The 19,291-nt window shown below is 39.2% G+C and overlaps 1 protein-coding gene and 1 long non-coding RNA gene across 2 annotated transcripts in view; one reads left to right on the top strand and one right to left on the bottom strand.

Moving 5' to 3' along the window:
• chrna1 (cholinergic receptor, nicotinic, alpha 1 (muscle)) overlaps nt 1–19,291 on the bottom strand; it is a 333,431-nt gene that overhangs the window by 14,567 nt on the left and 299,573 nt on the right. The gene's annotated exons all lie outside the window — the stretch shown is intronic.
• On the top strand, nt 6,989–8,698 carry LOC311020720. Its single transcript, XR_014597920.1, has 4 exons — nt 6,989–7,355; nt 7,388–7,418; nt 8,275–8,403; nt 8,634–8,698. It is a non-coding gene; the product is annotated as an uncharacterized lncRNA (long non-coding RNA).

Here is a 19,291-nt window from a genome sequence, read left to right as displayed (position 1 = left end):
GTGTGTGTGTGTGTGTGTGTGTGTGTGTGTGTGTGTGTGTGTGTGTGTGTGTGTGTGTGTGTGTGTGTGTGTGTGAAATCAACACTGTTATCATTTCTCGTACATGTGGATGTTTTTCTTACAGTAATGACTCCAGAATAGCATCTTATATCAGTGTGACAGAGAAGCAGAGGCAAGAGGCATGACGACAGACAGCGCAGGGGAAATGAGACAGACAGATGGACGGTGTACAGGACAGAGAGGCAGACAGGAGGACAGCTGAGAGCTGTCACTGAAGGAATGAGGAGTATGCACACACGCACACACACACACACAACTCTGCCAGTATGTGTGTTTGTGTTGGACTACAGACAAAGGTTTAAAAGTTTACTGTGCTCTGATGGGCCATTTTAATCTAGTCAAATGTTTCCCCCCTCAATTACAAATTGAAGATTTGTCTGTTTGTTTGACTACTTATACAGTTTACTGACTTAAATGTGCATTTTCCAAAGCACAATTGAAGTTTCTACAGCCCTTCTGGCTCTCTACAACTTCTGATGCTCATTTGTCATCATAATAGATATTTGATTGACTGACTGATTTGAAAAAAAAAAGAGAGAGAGGCTAATGTAATTCCAAATCGATGGACTTCTGTTATAATTATTTTAAATCCTCATGAATAACAACGATGAAAGGTCCCGTTATATGTATTGTAAGCAGGCCAAAGTCATGTTGCTTTTCATCCACTGGATGACAGGAAGATGGCAGTTGAGGAAGGTCAGTCGAGAACAAATGTTAGAGCTTCAAACCTGGAACAAATATTCAGACAAAATGGCCTTGTGGGTTGATTTTCCTGTAAACCAATTGGATCCAGCCTTTATGAAACATCTAAGATAGAAACTGGGAGTTTGTCTCTCTGTCACAATCCAATAATACAGATGTTCATCTGGGATAGAATCGTAGTGATGTGCCAAAGAAGAATGCAATTTCACAGTGGAAGCAGACTCTATTCGTAAATATCTTAACACAAGAGACAAACATTGAGTTTACTTGAAGATAAAAGGTAAATTGAGCAAACCACAGCCAATCACAACACTTCTGGGTTTATTATGAGCAATGAACGGGATCAGCTTGTCCATAATGCAACAAAATAGCTAGTCATTCTCAGTGATGGGAATAACGGCGTTGTAACGAGTAATCTAATTGATTACTCATCTCATTATTATAACGCCGCTATCGTTACTGCCAAAGAATGTGTCGCGTTACTTCGTTGAAGGCAGAAAAAAACAAATGTTACGCTGTAGTAAACGTGTCAAGCACTAGGACCAAGCGGAAAACGGCCGCTCAAGCTGAAGCCCGTTTCCCTTAGTTTAGACCGCCCGCAAGCTCCTCGATTGGCTCTGCCGTTTCTTGTGTGATTGGCCGTCCCTGCTGTCACTCCATCTTGCTTGCACACCGACGATCTGCTAGTCTGCGGTCAGGAGTCCGCTACTGTAAGTTGCGAGTTTGTTCTGCCTGTTTCACGTCAGCTAGAAGGATGTTAATATCAGAGGTTTCATTTACATTAACGTTTGAATCGGTGTCCGTGTGTGTGTGTGTGTGTTTGGTAATTAGACGCAGCCAGGATGTCTAAAAAAAGAAAAGTGGACATAAGAAACTCCTACACCCATCCTGCAACACCTTCACTGGCTCCCAAAAAACAGCATATCCACTTCAAGATCCTCCTCATCATTTACAAAGCTCTCAATAATCTGATCGATAAAATGTATTATTATTATTGTTATTATTATTATTGGATTAGAATTGGTTGATAATGTTTTGCTACTTTGATAATGCTTTTCCAAAAGATATATTGTGTTATTTTATCAATCCACTATAAGCCTAGTAATTATAATATCTCCAATAAAATTCTGTTTGTAATGTATTCAGTATCCATTTCATTATAATACTCAGATTTATCATAAATAATTGAACACGCACATGTATTTTAAGTTCCGTCAAAGAGGGATGGAGATGGGGTCCAAATTATTTGACACATCAGTATTTAAGTTATTTGAAAGTAACGCAATAGTTACTTTCCAAAGTAACTAGTTACTTTTAGAATTTGTAACTCAGTAACTACTTTAGTTACTTTCTGGGAGAAGTAACTAGTACTTTAACTAGTTACATTTTTAGAGTAACTTGCCCAACACTGGTCATTCTTAATACTTTGTCCATTAACTATGAACACTCTCGCCATAAAGTCAAAGTAATCAGGGTTCAAAACTAACTTTTACAATTGGTCCCAGACTAAAAGCTTATTCCCTTTTGCCAAAACTACAAATAAGCCACCTTATATTTTGAATAATTAAAATACTATGCAGTTATACATGAGCACAGCATAATTTTCTGTCAAGCTCAAAGATCAGGATACATAATCTCCCAAGATTTCACACATATTAATTTTGTTTTTTCTTCAGTCCACCCCCCCCCCACATACACACACACACACACACACACACACAAAAATTAAAAACATTTGCCACTGCCCAGACAGACTGACAGTTAAAGAGGTTCAATGTTTTGTTGATAATGTTGTTACTGTAACCACAATTGCAATGCAATTATACGAGTGGCATATTTCGCTTTACTGTACCAGAGAATAAGTGTTTTTATGTTGTCGTCGTTCTTGTTCTTGTTGAAAATTAACATATCAACGTGGTCTGGGGTCAGATGGGAGCACAGCCTGGTCACAATCAGTCCAGCGGCTGTAAACACCCACTAGGATGGCACTAGTGTTGCAGGGATGCAGAGATACCCCTGAAAGCTCTACCAGTCTGGGGAATCTTTTCCACCAGTCTGTCAGCCTTTGTATCCAAGGAAAGGGGGGCATGTCCCGTTAAAAGGTTCTCAACCACCATGTCCATGCTGACAGTGGACGGAGCTGCTGACTGTTTTGCTGTGTTCGTATTATGGCACATAAAAGCTGCTACTTTCTGGTAGGTTTTATGTCCCAGTTGTCTCTTCGCCTGGAGGAATAATAATGTGTAAAATACAAAGATTAAAATGCATTCAACTTTTCAAATTGACTTCATTGTAATTAAAAAAAACACTTTGACAGTTTTTACATAAGTGGCACATGAAGAACACAACATGTTGAATGTGGGGGCAGTCCCCAAATTCATCCCTTCCCAGAAAAATTCAGACAGCTTGTCAAGGGCGCCTCCAGTGGCTTTGTGGAAAAAGGTAGATGCCTCTGTGCCTCCGCCGATTTGATGTCAAAGTTGGTGGTAACGTGACAGCCAGGCTTACTCGTCCGGATAGAGGGGTACAGCTGCTTGGCCAAAGTACCTCTGTGTCTGGTGCTGTCCAACCTATCAAATCCAGAGACGTGGCTTTTCCCTCTGAGCAACTGTTTAAACAATGTATGTGTTTCTTGTGTCACTTGGATATCCATTACCATGTTTGTACTTGGACACGGATGATACGGGCACCTTTTCTGGGGTTTTTTCTGCAGTCTTAACCTCTTCGGTAGTCATGTTGATGACAACACCCTTTCGGTGGCCAGTTGTTGCAATGATATATCCACCCAGCAGTCCAAAGAACAGTTAAGGTTTTGCTCATTACCATGGTTTCTTCTCGATGTCACCTGTAAAAGCAGAGGAGGAAGGATATATGCATTAGGATGATGAATTTTGGGGTTTTTGTGGGTTTTTGTTCAAGTTTGACAGCATTTGGGCCTTTACATTAAAGGATCTTAAGGGTAGATGCTGGGTCACACTCAACACCTCAGCATGAAACACTAGAGAAGACTGACTAAACAATCATGTTAGGAAATATAGGGTCACATACATAATGGTCCTATACAGGGAAGTTAGGTTGACCTGTGATTGGTCAGAATACAAATGCTCTACACTGTAAACGATTGTCTTGTAAATTAACAGTAAAGTACTGGCAGCAGGGTTGCCAGCATTCTACTGTTAATTTTACAGTTCCCTTACTGTTATCTACTTCACAGTATGTCACTGTGATAAAAAACCACATACTGAATTACAGTGCAATACTTTATTTCCTTGATTTTTACAGTAGACTAAAACAGTATAATGCTGTTTGAATTCACAGTATACTAGTGCTAGGTAGTTGCAATATTGTTTTTTTTTTTCATTAATTGCATTTCACCATAATCCCATATATAATACAATGCAGTCATTTTTGTAAATAGAGCATATCACTGTCTGAAAGCCAATTACTATGAATTAAGCGCTGTCTTCATTGTAACCTCGTTTAGCAATTTTAATATACCGTATACTGAATGAGTTAGTTAATTAAAATACAGCCATTCAAAATGTGTACAAGAGACTTAGAAAATATAAGTTATATAAGCTTTATTTTAAAATTATCACAGCAATACCTATGTACACTCAACAAAATTAAACGCAACACTTTTGTTTTTGCTCCCATTTTTCATGAGATGGACTTAAAGATCTAAAATTCATTCCAGATACACAATATTACCATTTCTCTCAAACATTGTTCACAAATCTGTCTAAATGTGTGATAGTGAGCACTTCTGCTTTGCTGAGATAATCCATCCCACCTCACAGGTGTGCCACATCAAGATGCTGATCTGACATCATGATTAGTGCACAGGTGTACCTTATACTGCCCACAATAAAAGGCCACTCTGAAATGTGCATTTTTTTGCTTTATTGGGGGTCTGGGGACTCAGAACCAGTCAGTATCTGGTGTGACCACCATTTGCCTCATCGTCGTATAATGTATATTATACGACAGCATGTCCTGGGACAAGTGAACATACAGTATAATCCCTGCTTGTAGCTGCACACACGTTTTTCTGCAGCGTTCAACAATATAAATATCCAAGTTTTTTAAGTGCAATATAACATATTTAGTCAATGGAACGAGAACACATACATAACTGTAAACAAAAAATGGGCCAAAACAGTGACTGCAACGATGACTCACTCACCGACCTATACAAAATTCCACTGAACGTCCATTAGATTCTTCAGAAATGTGGACACATTGGGATTGACTGTGACCGACTTCTTCTGGACAACTTTTCCTGTTTTCTTGGAGATAATCTTTCCCCGGGTGGCCTTGGACCCTCTCTCCGGGTTGATCCCGATGAAGCGCCTGAAAACATTGAAAACACAGTAGTCTGAGATTAGAGGGATAGCAATAATGTCTGCTACTATATAAAGAGGACTGGGTGATATGGACATAATCAAATCAAAATACCTTTGACCAAAGACACCCTAAAAGAGTGTTCACTCACAATTTCTTGTCAGAATGATTTCTTTGAAAAAGGTCTGTTAGGTAACACAAGCCTTACCTTTTGAATGAACTCAAGAGTGCAGGCAGCCTCCTCTTGGTCCTGCAGGTTGAAGATATAGTACAGGGAAAACAGCAGGCCCTGTCACAAAGGTGGGCTGGATGCCCTCACACAGGACATGACCTTCAAGGCTGATCATCCAGCGTCCAGTATTCACACGCTCTGTTCCACCTGAAACGTGAAATACGAGTGATATCAGATTGAAAATCCTGGATAAATATCTCTACTTGGAAGAACATTCATGCTTTGTTGTGATACAGAGAACTCACTTATCAACTTAAAGCTCATCTGATATGAAATATACAGTATGTCCATTGACTGAATACATACAGAGGAGGATTAGACGGTAAGGTGTCTAAGGTGAGGGTCTTCTCGACGTCATCAACTGTGGCAGACAGCTGTAGGGAACAGACAATATAATCGTAGTGAGAACAGTTTCGTAAGAACTACTGTAATGGAGATTTTTCAAATTTTTTCAACTTCTGGTTTTATTTTTACCGACCTTTTTATCTTTGTAATTTAACTTTTTTATATGTACAGTGTGTCCATGAGTCTGAGAAAGGCTGTCTAGTCACCGCATGGCAAGTTAAGATGACCATATACTGATTAATCACAGTTTAACTAAAATAAAATAATAGTATGATAGCAAGCAAACATCATCAAACAAATAAAATATAGTTCAATTTACCCTGTGATTTGCTCATGAAATGCAGGATTAAAATGGATGTTCCAAGAAAGGAAAGACCAGAGTTGGCTTAATGACTCCAACGTGTTCCCAGGTGTTGTAGCGTGTCTCCTCTAGAAATACAGTAGTGTTCCGTATTTGCGCAGCCTCTCTGCTGTTGATTCTAACATCACCTCCAGAATGCAATGCTGTTTAGGGTATATTACAGTATTTTATGGGAAATGGCAAGCTACCTACAAATATTGCCCAGAATGCATTGTTTTCTACAGTATAATACCTTTTTAATGGGAAACAGTATGTTACTGTCAGAATTTGGCTGTTTTCTTACAGCAATTTGTTACAGTGTAGTGCTGTAAGGGAGATGTTGAGTGCGCATGTGCTTGGAGCAACATCTGTGTTGTGACGTGAATGCAATGTTAGGGGGGAGTGTGAGTGCGACATCTAGTGGCTGGATGTTATCAATGTTGTCAATAGCACCTTTAAAATGTCAGCAACATTTTTAATAGAGTGAGGGGAAGCTGTTGAAAATAAAACAGGTTTTCAAAGTCAGTTAAGGTATTATATTGAATACTTTATAGTATTTATTAGGGTTGGGCGGTATGAGCAAAATCTTATATCACGGTATGAATAATTTCATATCACGGTAACGGTATATATCACGGTATGGTTTCCCCCCCTGTAAATTCAATTAATGGCTTAAAAATAACCATACTGTCGCATTTGATCATTTTCCTCTTTTATTTTAATTTTCTCACAGCAGCATAACATTATTTTAAAGAAAATATAATAATATAATAAATAATAAGCCACAAAGAATGTGCAAATGTCTGGTAAACATTTGAACTCCAGCTTTAACTTAAGCTATAGTGTGTGTGCAAATGTTAACATAGAGCTCCATCTTAAAGGAACTTAGGGCAGGATTTGTGAAAAAATAAACATTCACTTTAAGTCTTTTAATGCTAATGGGTGATGAAGCGTTCAAAACCAAAAAGAATGAGACCACACACATATCTCCCCATTGCCTTGAACAGGCTGTGTGCTGCATGATGTACTGCAATTCGTGGTCCGAATTTCCCGCGCAGTCCGGCGGACGTGACGTCAAATGACGCTGAATGCGCGTACTCGACGGCTTGGAGACCGGAAGAAGACAAGCGCGGTGGATTCAAGTACTGTATGTGTAGTAATGGACTCTGCTTCGGCCGGAAAATGACCCACCACCACACAAAGTCCACTAAAAAGTAATACCAAGAAGAAAACGAAGGTTTTATCAGCGGCAAGTCGTGAGTCCAAACGAAGTTATGACCAAAGCCGGGCTGGCACCCGGATAAACATTGGATATGCGTTCGACTCATGGAGGCTGCTTCAATTTGAACTCGGACTGAAAACAGATGCTGACATGGCTAATTTCCTAGTAACCAGGTAAGAATACATTACAGGTCATGTTTACGGCTTGATTTGAAAATCTTATGAGATCACCGAGGACTCGGAATGAGCTAAAGTGCAAAGTAGCGTTAGCTGCTAACATGTAACTTAGTCCAACGCTGTGTAACACTGAATAATTACAGACTGCGCATTGTCCACGGTCCTTTAGTCTGAAACCGAATAGTTATAAATATGTCCCTTTATATATGGGACCGAAAGCCCAACTGTTATCCGGGAGGTGACGTTAGCAGCTGGCTGTAGCAACAGGCTAACGATTTGTTCGTGTCTGTGTAGTCATATTAGCCGCTAGCTACACACAGCGAGCCGGCTCCCCGGCTGCTTCGTGAGTGTAGGGGATAAAGCTATATCATACACACAGCACCGGCTCCCGTCTCGTTCCCGTCCCCGGGAAATACAGTATTCAGGGGGTACAGTAACGGTATTTACAGGCTGTGTGTTAGGGGCTATTGTGTTGACGTGTTGATGATACTGTTGTGATGTAGCTGAATAAAAGGCATTTAGAGCTAACCGTGAAGTGCACAATCGCATGTAAACAAGCTCAGAGAGAGAGCTTTTAGCATTTTTTTTTTTTGACTTGTGTTGTACCTTCCACACAAGATTGCTCCAGACATTATACATTGCGTTGTATGTAAAGCAGAAGAAATTGTTTGTAAAAGTGAAGCGCACAATATTACCGAACGACTGAGACGCGTATTTTCATATTATTATTGTTGCAGGCAAACATTGTATAGCCATAGTTGTTCTGGCCAAAGAGAAAAGACACCAAGGTAGCAAAGTCACAGCCAGCTTGCTGACTCAGACTGTAACTTTTTAAAATATTGCTGTTTTCCAGCTACCAGAAGAAGCAAACTCCTGAAGCAGCTACTCAGGGAAGTAAGGAGATGAGAACATCAACACCCAGCAAGCGGACAGCTGCTAAAATCTCTCATCGATTATCACCAATCGAACCAGTGTCTGAGGGGTTAGTATGTTTTCAGGAATTTCAATCTTTTCAGAATATAGACAAAACATTGAAAAATATTATAATATAAAATAACATGAAGTGCTGACATGTATTTAGCCACACTTCCCAACTACACACACACCACTGATTACACTGGTGACATTATCTTGACAGGGAAGATATTCTAATGGCTGGAGTTGGAGCATTGGTATGTGTTCTAACGCTACTGTTCTCTTCTCTCCATAAAGGCCTCAGCTACATGATCCAGAGATGTGAGCAAGAGAAGAGAGAAGACAAGACCGTCTTGTTCACCAGACATTTATTTTATTTTAAACATATACAAAATAAATACAAAATAAAACTATGTACATACTGCAAATTTGAAAAATACTTTGTTTTTCTGTAAACTTTGAAAATAAATATAAAAATATAGAATGTACATAAATGGGTTTTATTTTTGGATGAAATCTTTGGCTGAAAAATGTTATTTTTTGAGGTATTGTAGAAATTGTCAGTCCGGCACCCTAAATGGAGCTTCCTTGTAACCTGTGTAATTCGCAAAAGGGTCAGGCTCCAGATGGGCACTCCTGCTCAGACACTGGTCCGGAGCCTGCCGACAGCACAAGTTCTCCATTTGGGTTGGCATGCGTCGTTAGTTCAGGCAGGTGCACCAAGCAGGCTGCCCTCTATCTGGAACATGTGTGCCACTCCTTCCAGAGTCAATTCCAAATCCTGAAACAAAAACATTGAGAACAATAATAATAAGAATAACTTCAGTAATCCTCAAAGGGATGTTATGATTTTATTTGATGTTATTTTTATTCTGATTCAACTTAGTATAATACCAGTTATGACATATTGACATTTCTGTATTTCTTGTATTTACTTTGTTTTCATCAGTGCTATTCATACCATTTATATTGTCTTATAATGGAAATGGTTTCACAAATTATCTCAGTGACACTGGCACATAACACTGGCACATCATACTACTGCTGTTACATGATAATGACTATACACTTATGTCAGCTTGCTAGCAAGCTTTATCCAATGTTATAAATATTAGCTATGTTGGTAATTACCACAGTCAGAAATTAGCTGCAGCCACAAAGCCAAATGCTCTTCAAATACCATAACGTTGGTGGCAGGCACATTAGCTTCACTCACCAGTCACAAAACAATGGTTATCGCTAGCTCGTTATTCACCGTGGCTGGTGAAGTTTGAACTTTAGTAACCATTTGGCCAGTGTAAGGTAAACGTACTTTACATTACAACTGTCATTTTGCTGAATGAATGCGCTAATGTTGTCAAACATCCTAAAGTTACACTAAAATAAACACTTGTTTACTTACTTCGTCGCTTGACATGATGCTGTTCGCAGATGTATGCTACCAACGTAGTTCCGCGGAGGCATGTGCGGAGGTCTTGTAGTAAACAGTCACGTGAACAGCGAGTAAATAAATAACCGTGTCACAGCATCAGCTGCACTGAAGAGTTCATGCGCGCTCCCGCGCCGGCTTGGCAGATGGCTGCAGTTACCCTAACGGCCGTCGTGTCACTGTTGAGTCTTATTTCTTGATCCTGTCCTAAGTTCCTTTAATAAGAAATAAAAATAACAGATGAGAAAAAGTATGCGTCGTGATGGCCTCCGTTATCTCCCTCCATCGATGTGATTTATTGTCATACGGGGTGCCTTTGGCGAAAGACTCATAATACTGCTTCGCATGTTTTAACTTTAAGTGGTGGAAGAGGTTACCGGTGTTTCCACCTGCAGCAGCAACAGTTGCGCGACACTCTTTGCAGAGTATCGCTTTTTGTTCGTTGTCGGATTTTCTAAATCCGAAAAAGTTCCACACAACAGACGTAGCGCCCTTTTTCGGAACGAGTTCCTCCTCTTCGTCATGGGTGGGTCGCGCTGCCTCCGTTTCCTCGTGACGTTCACTCTCCGCCTCCGCCATGATTGTTATTACTCAGGTAAAGCCGTTTCTTCTTTGTCGTGCTCATGCAACCACGCAAGCAGTCTGCTGCAATGCCTGCAGTGCCCCGTGTGTCGAGGCGGTGTAATTACAGTGACTCAGAGCGATGCCGCAGACATCTGCGCTTTCTCCGGTATAAACGGTATTGCAAAATCTCTACCGGTAGACACTTTTATACCGTCACACGGTATAATACCGTCACATGGTATAATACCGTCACATGGTATAATACCGTCATACCGCCCAACCCTAGTATTTATTGTATTTTGTATTTATTTTGGGGTGCAAGGTTTGCTATCTGTCCCTATCTTTTTATGTGTTAAAAAGTGGTTGCCACTGATGGCAAATTTCCCAAAGCCAATTTCCAAAAGTGGTTGTAAATGGCAACCTGACAACCCCTACTCTCTCTGACGTAATAAATGAGAATTTGACTTGACAGATGCTGAATATACTCTAGTTTTGACTTAGGAAACTGCATTGATGCCAATGTCGAAGTCATCTCAGCTGTCAAAACCATTGCAGTGCTTACCAATGTATCACTTTTTCTTTATTGAGGTTCTCCTAGATCCTGGAGAACCACAATAAAGAACAACTGTCACTGTCCTATGACATTTGACACCGACATTTTATGTTTTGGTTAGTTTGTAGTTCCCAAAGTTAAAACATTTATTTTAATACAATACATTTCCCTGGACAAATTAACTGATGCCACCACTAGATGGCAGTAAAAGACCACACTACTACAAGACTGACCTCCATTTTCCCTCCTTCTACACTCCTACACTCTCACATGGGTGGAAATTGAGACTGAATTTTGAAGGGGATATGAAAGAGCACTTTGAGATGAGTAATGCAAGCCACCTGTCAGTGTCTTATAGACACCTCATATCTTAGAATATAATGACTTTCGGAAAATTCATCACATCCATTCCCATTCTGGCCTAAAATCGTTATCCAAAGTTCATCTGTATATTTATAATATATTTAAGATAATTCAGCGCACCATTGTGCCGTCAATCACACTCTTGCATTTCCACATATCCTTTTAAAAATTCTCCATTTCTAAGATTAGTCAATTTCTATGTGTCGCCTCTTTGAAATGGTGGATATCTAATTTTAGAAGGAAACATACTTTCCTTGTTGATGAAAAGGTTATTCAGTTGAAGAAGGAAGCTTTTCTACAGGAAGCTGACGACAAACCAGGAACAATGTATGTGTTCAGAACTTTTATTTTGGACTTACCGGAGGGAGGAGGTTAGACTCGGCGTGTTTTTCCTAAACTACTAATCCTACTGCCAAAATGTAATATGTGATTGGGGGCTTATTGAAACATATGGAAACAGAGAATCCGACACAGACGTGGTGCTCTAATTGGCTAAGACAAGATTTTAATTTTCAAAGTTAATAACGGTTTATGTATCACAAGGGATTCATTTACTTTTGGTTTGATAGAAAGTTGGCAGGTGTGTGTGTGTGTGTGTGTGTGTGTGTGTGTGTGTGTGTGTGTGTGTGTGTGTGTGTGTGTAATTATATTTGTGATCTTTAGATGAACTGATGCTCTTACCAAAGGGATACATTTGACTCCTAAAAAGCGACTTTTTGATTGTCTGGTTGTTGCTGTGTGCTTTATTGAAATCTTCCATCACAGGCTTGCATATTTCAAAGGTGTATGTATCAGGGCCACCAAATGTTAAAAACACATTTTACATGCAGCCACAGGGAGGATAAAGGCAGCTCTTCACAGAGGAAAACATGGCAACTGTCAAAGAAAAGGGTTTTAAAGAGTGGGGCACAATGTAACACATCCTGATTTTGACCAAATAATTTGAAATAAATATTTGAGTTGGATTAGTAAACATTTATCTATGCGTTTCCATCTATATCATGGATCATCCATAAATCTATAGATGGGTATATATATCCCTTATATACATCACTGACGCCCCTATTTTTCACATTATGGGACAGGACGTGAAAAACAAATTTGGGAGAATGAATTGTTTTTATTTAATGTTACGCCATGGCTGGCTCGGTTGTAGCACTGTCACAACTAACTCAGCTGTGTGAAGTTTTTCCTCAAGCCTAGCTAACACTAGATATGTGGTGTTTACATGTTTCTAAACCTTGCTTTGTTAAGGCAACAATACGGTTATTAAGAGAACTTGCATAGTAATCGAAAGCAAGAATGATAAAGAAAATGACTTGTGCTGAAAACTAGGGATGGGTTGATATGAGATTTTATCGTGGATCAGGATAAGAAACACTTAATTAATTTCATTAACGGGGTGATCATATCGTCATGGCTAGCTATCGTGGTAGAGAAGTTAATATCCCCCCCAAAAAATACAGTAGATCATGTAATAAATCCTATGTTGCCGTTTAAAAAAAATATATATATAATATCTTTTTTTTTATTCTTTTGAATAAAAATGTAATGTATCTGTACCTTTATTTAAAATTGTTTAATTGTTTTTCACTGAAATGGATTTTAACTCAATAAGAAGCCATAAAAATATTTATTTCTCAGCACTTTTGATGGTTATTGGATTAATATCGTGAAATTAAATTATTTTGGTGATCATGCCACCTGAAAACACTCAACTGTCTAGGAAAAAATACATTTTTTAACAGTTTTGTGCAAAACTGTCTGCTGGTATTTCATAATAACACGTAAAGTAAATGAATGATTTCATTTGGGCTGCACACTGGTCTTGTTTAAATGGTATAGCCTACACTCAAGGGAAAAGTTATCAGACTAATGGTTTTCTTAGTTATTATTCTGGTTGAGGTTGTTTCTATGTTTATGGGTCTGTTCTTTGGCAATGTATTTCAATTTTTTTTGTTTATTTGTTGTTTTGAGGGAATGTATTGCAGATATTTGTATCTCAAGCAGAGGTGTTGATGTTCCAACAGTTGTTTGATCCACCCAGATTGGACCACAAGTGGGGAGGTGGGATGCTTCTAGATAAGCTTTCACATTAAAGGAGCAGATTTCTCCAGCTGGCTGAAAGATGTCTGGAGAAGAGCTCACATTCCAATCCAGACAGAAATATGTTTAATGTTCAATGATATTCTTCACAGTTTGAGGCACTTGAGGGTAATTTCAAGTGATGTATCCGATATTGGCCATATAGATCCATGTGTGAAGGAGCTGCTTGTCACATGAATATGGAAAGGGAGTAACAGACATGGTAAAGAGAGAGCAGAACAGACATATTGTAGATACGAAACCACAACGAGCCTTCGGGACTAGCATAGACAGAGATTTTCAGAATCAAATCTATTGCAAGGGTTTTGCAAAAGGTCTGTGTTGTGAGATACCATCAGGAGAATTCCAACAGTCCATCCTACCTACAAAAAAAGAAAATCATCCCTTTATGATATTTGTAAATGCAGCTCTGTGTAATAAATTAATTTCATCCAGTGCTACCCAGTTGCGTGGTGTGGGGAAAATTTCCAAGGAAGCCAAGTGAGACACAACCTCTAAGCTGTGTATGTTTTACGGGGTGGGAGCAGAAAAACGGAGGCAGCAGTTTATATGTTGCTATTTCCCGTGGTCGGATGAACTATTAGAGCGCCCAGCATCATTTTACCAGGACTTACACACTCTCTCTCTCTCTCTCTCTCTCTCTCTCTCTCTCTCTCATTATTATATGATTATTCAGGGAGCAGGATGTCAAAAAGGAGACAGGGCCAGCAGAATAGCCGCTGTAGCTTGGCGCTACCAGCTAGCCACTCAGTGCGGATGTAATTCTCCTCATTAAAGGTCCGAAAACCTTTCTTCCTCTCCGCACGGAGCTCTAGCTTTGGTGTTGGCCGGCCGTCAGATTTAATCCGGAGTTGCTGTTGTAGAGGCAGTTTAGTAAAATTATTTTTTACTAAATACTCCATCCTCCATAATCGCGCTTAAAAAATTAGCTAGCTTATCAAGAGATGAACACAAAGCAACGAATCTTCTGTCATTTCATTCATTGACGTTGACGATAACATACTGTGATTTGATTGGCCTGATGCCAAAGAGTTCGCGGCTTCCCTTTACACTGTCCTGACCAATCACAGGGGAGCAGTGTCGTGACAATAGCCTCACCTGATTGTTCAATCATTCTTTATTTTTTTCACCAAGGGAGGCCAGCGCAGCTTTGCCTCCTCACATGTGCAGTGCAGTAACATGTTTTCAACGCTCATTCACCATAACATAACATAAATAACAAATAGAGGGGCACTGTTTTACACATCATGAAACGCTCAATAATTAATGAAGAGAGACGAGGAGGAGACGACAGACACGTCACAGAGGGATTACGTAAACTGTTAAAAAAGTGATTTTATTAAATGGTTATATTCTGAAAAAACTGAGGAAGCCTGGCTTCCCTTGGCCTCTGCAAGAAAACGCCACTGGTGCTACCCTAAGTGGATTGCTATTTGTAAAGAAGACAAATGTACTACCAGATCACTAAATTTTTTTTTTTAACATAAGTGACCAAAGAAAGATTACTGATGAATTGGAGACCAATGAAATCATCCAGCCTTCAGTAGTGTCTTGAAAAAAAAGTTAATCTCTTTCTGCTTCAAAGAAGTTGTTTCTGGGTTTTTTGGACCTCTTACTTCTCCGTGTGAATGACTACTACATCCAGATTATGTCTGGAAATGATTTATTCAGATCAGATGTATGCCTGGCATGAAAAGTATATCTGTTTAACATTTGTATTTATTCTTTGGCATTAATACTCACAACTGTGTCTGAATGGTTTCCAGAGGGTTCCTGCGTGGTTTATTGGATAAGACACACACACCAAACCACATGTTCCCAGCTTTGAATTCTTCAAGTATACTCATCATCTGCTCCATTCCACACACATCTCCGTCCCTGTCACACAATGTTCATTCAGTTTGTAGAGGGTGCATGGCCCAGCATTTAGAATGACTGGACAACGCAGGTGAATGAGAGAATGAGAAAAGTTGGAGCTGACAGAGCTGTGCTTGAAACTTTTTACTGGTATTAACACTTGTATTTCAACACTTTGTGTCGGTGATCTGCTGTTACCTTCTGCTGCTTTTTGCACTGCTGCGTTTTTACAACACACAAGAATACTGTTTAGTCTACCTGACTTCACATCTTTGTTTATTCATTTCACGTCACTTTTGTGAGATTTTAATGTGAGAACTGCGTTCCACAATCAATCGTTCATTGTGATTGAGTGGAACAGAATATAAGGGCAAGATGGCGAGATAATACAGCCAGCTGGGATGTTCACACTTCACTATCAAAGGAAAGCAGTGTTAAAAATTGGAATGATGTGGAACAGCCACCCAAATGCAAGAAAATTATTATCAGATGTTATTTTCTAATAAGCGACATAGTTTAAAGATTTGAGGTTGGATCCATTATGTTTGTTGTTGTTATTTGTTTGTATTCCCTGTGAGACGGTGAACAAAATGGAGTGTAAAGAATGTGTTGAATAAGTCAACTCTGACCGGAGAATGCCCCCTGCATCCTTCTTTGGCACTATGTGGCAATGATTCTCTGAAGTAGCAAGTCCTAGTATGTTTTTAATTAGTCTGAATTCTTGGTTGGGATTCTGTATTTACTCACATTAAGTCCTCGTACATTTGTGTGGAGGATGGACAAGAGTTGATATGAATGGGTCCCTGGAAACGCAGCAACATTTTCCTGATTCGGTGATATGATGTTTGTTTTGTTTGTAAAGGCTCTGTCTAGTAAAAAAAGCACATAAGCAGAAATCACATGAACTGGCACGTTATTTAGATGGCTTTGTTTTTTTGCAGGCAGGAGGGCGGGAATAAATGGAACATTTATTTTTTGAGTTAAATTAAGTTGCAATGACTTATCTAGTGGTGATGCACGAATTTCTGTTATGTCATCAGGCAATCCGAGCATCAGTCAGGTCGGGTCATAAAATGTAACATTCTGATTAATAGTGGATGGACCTGGGAGATGCAGGCTGGGAGAAATAATACATTGTTAATGAGGAAAATATTTATTCATGTGAACATAGTGGAGAGCAGAGCTGCAGCAATGCTGTCCTTAGGGACGCTGTCATTTATACATGAGGAACAGCAGCATAATGTTATTAATTACTTCAGCAGCTAAAGGTTTTGGTTTGTGTGTGCACAAGTGCACAACTAGCCTATAGATTTTAGTATTGCTGCTTTAATGTCCCATGATATTTGTTGTAGTGACATTACTCAAACATGGAAACGTTAATAATCGGCCTACTATAATCTTTCAAGAAAACACTCAAGCATATTATTAATATATAATATAATTTAAAAAGCATCATAGCCCATTGGGTCATTCTATGTAAAAACAGCCAATATCGGGGTACCATGTACATGGTACCTCTCAGATTTTGCTGAAAAGCAGTGAAAATATGCCTTATGTTACTAAACAAAGGAATCTGAAGTTTCAGGTCAATATCTCAAACAGTTTGCCCATGGCATGCAAAGAAAGGAAAATATGCTATTGCATGCAGTTGTGTAACAGACATCTAAATCCTGACCTTATTAACCCTGCCCTGCAATGGCTGATGATTTATACTGATCACAGAAAGAGCAGTAACATCAAGACTAAACCAATTCACCTTGGAGGTGTGCGTACGGATTTCACATTATTCTTAACAATTTCACATAACTCTTAAAAAATGACACAATATATCAATATACAATATTTCCTAACTGCATTAGCACAGTACAAAGTTAGAGGTGCCCTGTTTGATAGATCCCCCCCGGTCCCCCTACGTTGGGCTTACAGCGGGGAGGTTCGCCCAAGCCTAACTTACCATCTGTTGTCGTAATCAGGAGAGAGAATTAAGTCATGCTGGTGTGCTTAGGCAACTTGTTGTAGTTGACATGCATACTGATACCATGGAGAAGATCACTTTAATTCTCTACATGACAAGTACATTAAGATTTTTAATGTGTCTGGAACAAAGACAAAAGGTTGCATTTACTCCGTTTGGAAGCGAAATACTCGTAATTAAAACATTCACAAGTTAATCTGAACTCGATTATCTTATCTAAAATTAAGCGAACTGCTGTTCATTTACTGTTTTACCTTCACTTGTGTTTTTAAAATCGAAGTAAAGAAGGAATCCAGTGTGTGACTTTTAACACTTTCTTACCCGTCTCTCTTTCTTTCTTGCATTTGCATTCTCACACACACACACACACACACACATGCATGCACAGACAGACACAATATGTAATCCATAAAGTTCACAACCAGACCACACCAAGACTTTGGCACTCATAAACCCCCACACTGGGGGCAGTGTATGTGACCTGTGTATAATGGGGTTGTGACCCCACCAGCCACTGTAGAGAACTCATCACCGGCTCTGAACTAACTATACCTGACAGCTTCACCCTTTTCTGCGTACACACACACACACATTCATGTACGGGCATCGAAGTGAGGTCCAGGACAATTCTGATTGGGAGTGAGGACCACCCTTTCTGCTATTTTAAGAGACAAATGGATACCACAATTAAACACTAGGGGTCCCCCTAACTCCATTTTCCACCTCACCTTTTGAAATAAAAAATCTTGTAAAAAAAGTTTTGTAGCACCTGAGTGAGGACCTTTTCATGGTGGCGCTGTTGAGTCCGTTTCTGGTCAGACAACTGGAATTGTCTGTTTTTGTGTTGTTATTTGCTCACATTTTATGTTTTACTATGGAAAAACATAATGTAATAGAAGAGTTGCACAGTTTTAGGTTAATAAATAAAAGATTCCTAAAATGAATGCTGTGCCCCTCCATCAGACTAATATAAAAAAGCACAGTTGTACTTTACAAGTACTGCTCTGCTGAAGTGTTATACACATATATATCATACCATTTCCACCAAAGCTGCATGAAATGCCAGTGTAATTTCACAGAGCATCATTTATTTCAAACGAGACACAACATTATTGATGCTTGGGAGAATATTTGCTTCCCTGATTTAGTGCAGTAAGTACATAAAAGTAAAGTGCCTTGAATTTTACTGTAAATGAATGATAATCAAAGAAATAAAAATACAAAAAATGTTAAAGGCAAAAAAAAACACCACTGCATCCACTTCAAACCAGTCAGCTACTGCCTCAACCGTACATTAATACATTTCCAAACCATCGCTTAAAGTTGCCATGATGAACATTATTAGAAAGTAAAGTGCAAGTACCTTGAATTTTTCTGCAAGTACAGTACTTGAGTTAATGTGCACATCCTACAAGTGCAAATAAAATGCATCAGAAAACTTAAGGCGGCTACAGTCTCATCAGATAACGATTTGATTTGGAACGCTGGAGAACTGCAGTGTTTACAAACAAAATGTGGAATCTTCAATACTCAAGTTTTCGAGAAGCAAATCTTCGTTTTGATGTCACAATTGTGTTGTACACAAAGTTCTTGACGTCCTTCCAGGACCTTTGACCCAGGATTTTTTCTGCTGTTATGGTTTGCACACAGTCCTCTTTCCCGGGAACTCTGTGCTCCGTCACAAAGTCTCCTAGATGTTTGTGTACCGCTTTTCTCTCTGCCTCACTCCACATTCTTTTCACCGTGACTTTGGATGGCTCTACATGTGACAAAGAAAGCAATTTAGATTTTTTAATGTTCAATGAATACACCACAACATAGATTTCTTGACTTAGCTCATGCACAGCTTGCAGACAGTCACAGATTGCATTTAAAGAGTAACTAAAAACCCAAACCACTTTTTTTAAAGCTGAAAACCAATGGGTATTTAGTGATGTTGTTGTTGTTTGAATTCTACATTTTGCCATCATAATAGCGATCCTTAATAGCCCCAAGCCCCACTCTCCTATAAAACCGTCCTCTCCCAACTGTAGATCGTAAAGAGAGGTTGGAGCAAATCAGGTGGATTGAGTAGTTTACTCAAGCTAGATTTTTTTGTTAGCTTTAGC

This window comes from Eutrigla gurnardus (assembly GCF_963514095.1).
Source record: "Eutrigla gurnardus genome assembly, chromosome: 11".
Classification (NCBI taxonomy): Eukaryota; Metazoa; Chordata; class Actinopteri; order Perciformes; family Triglidae; genus Eutrigla; species Eutrigla gurnardus.
This window is presented reverse-complemented; position numbering and strand designations above follow the sequence as displayed.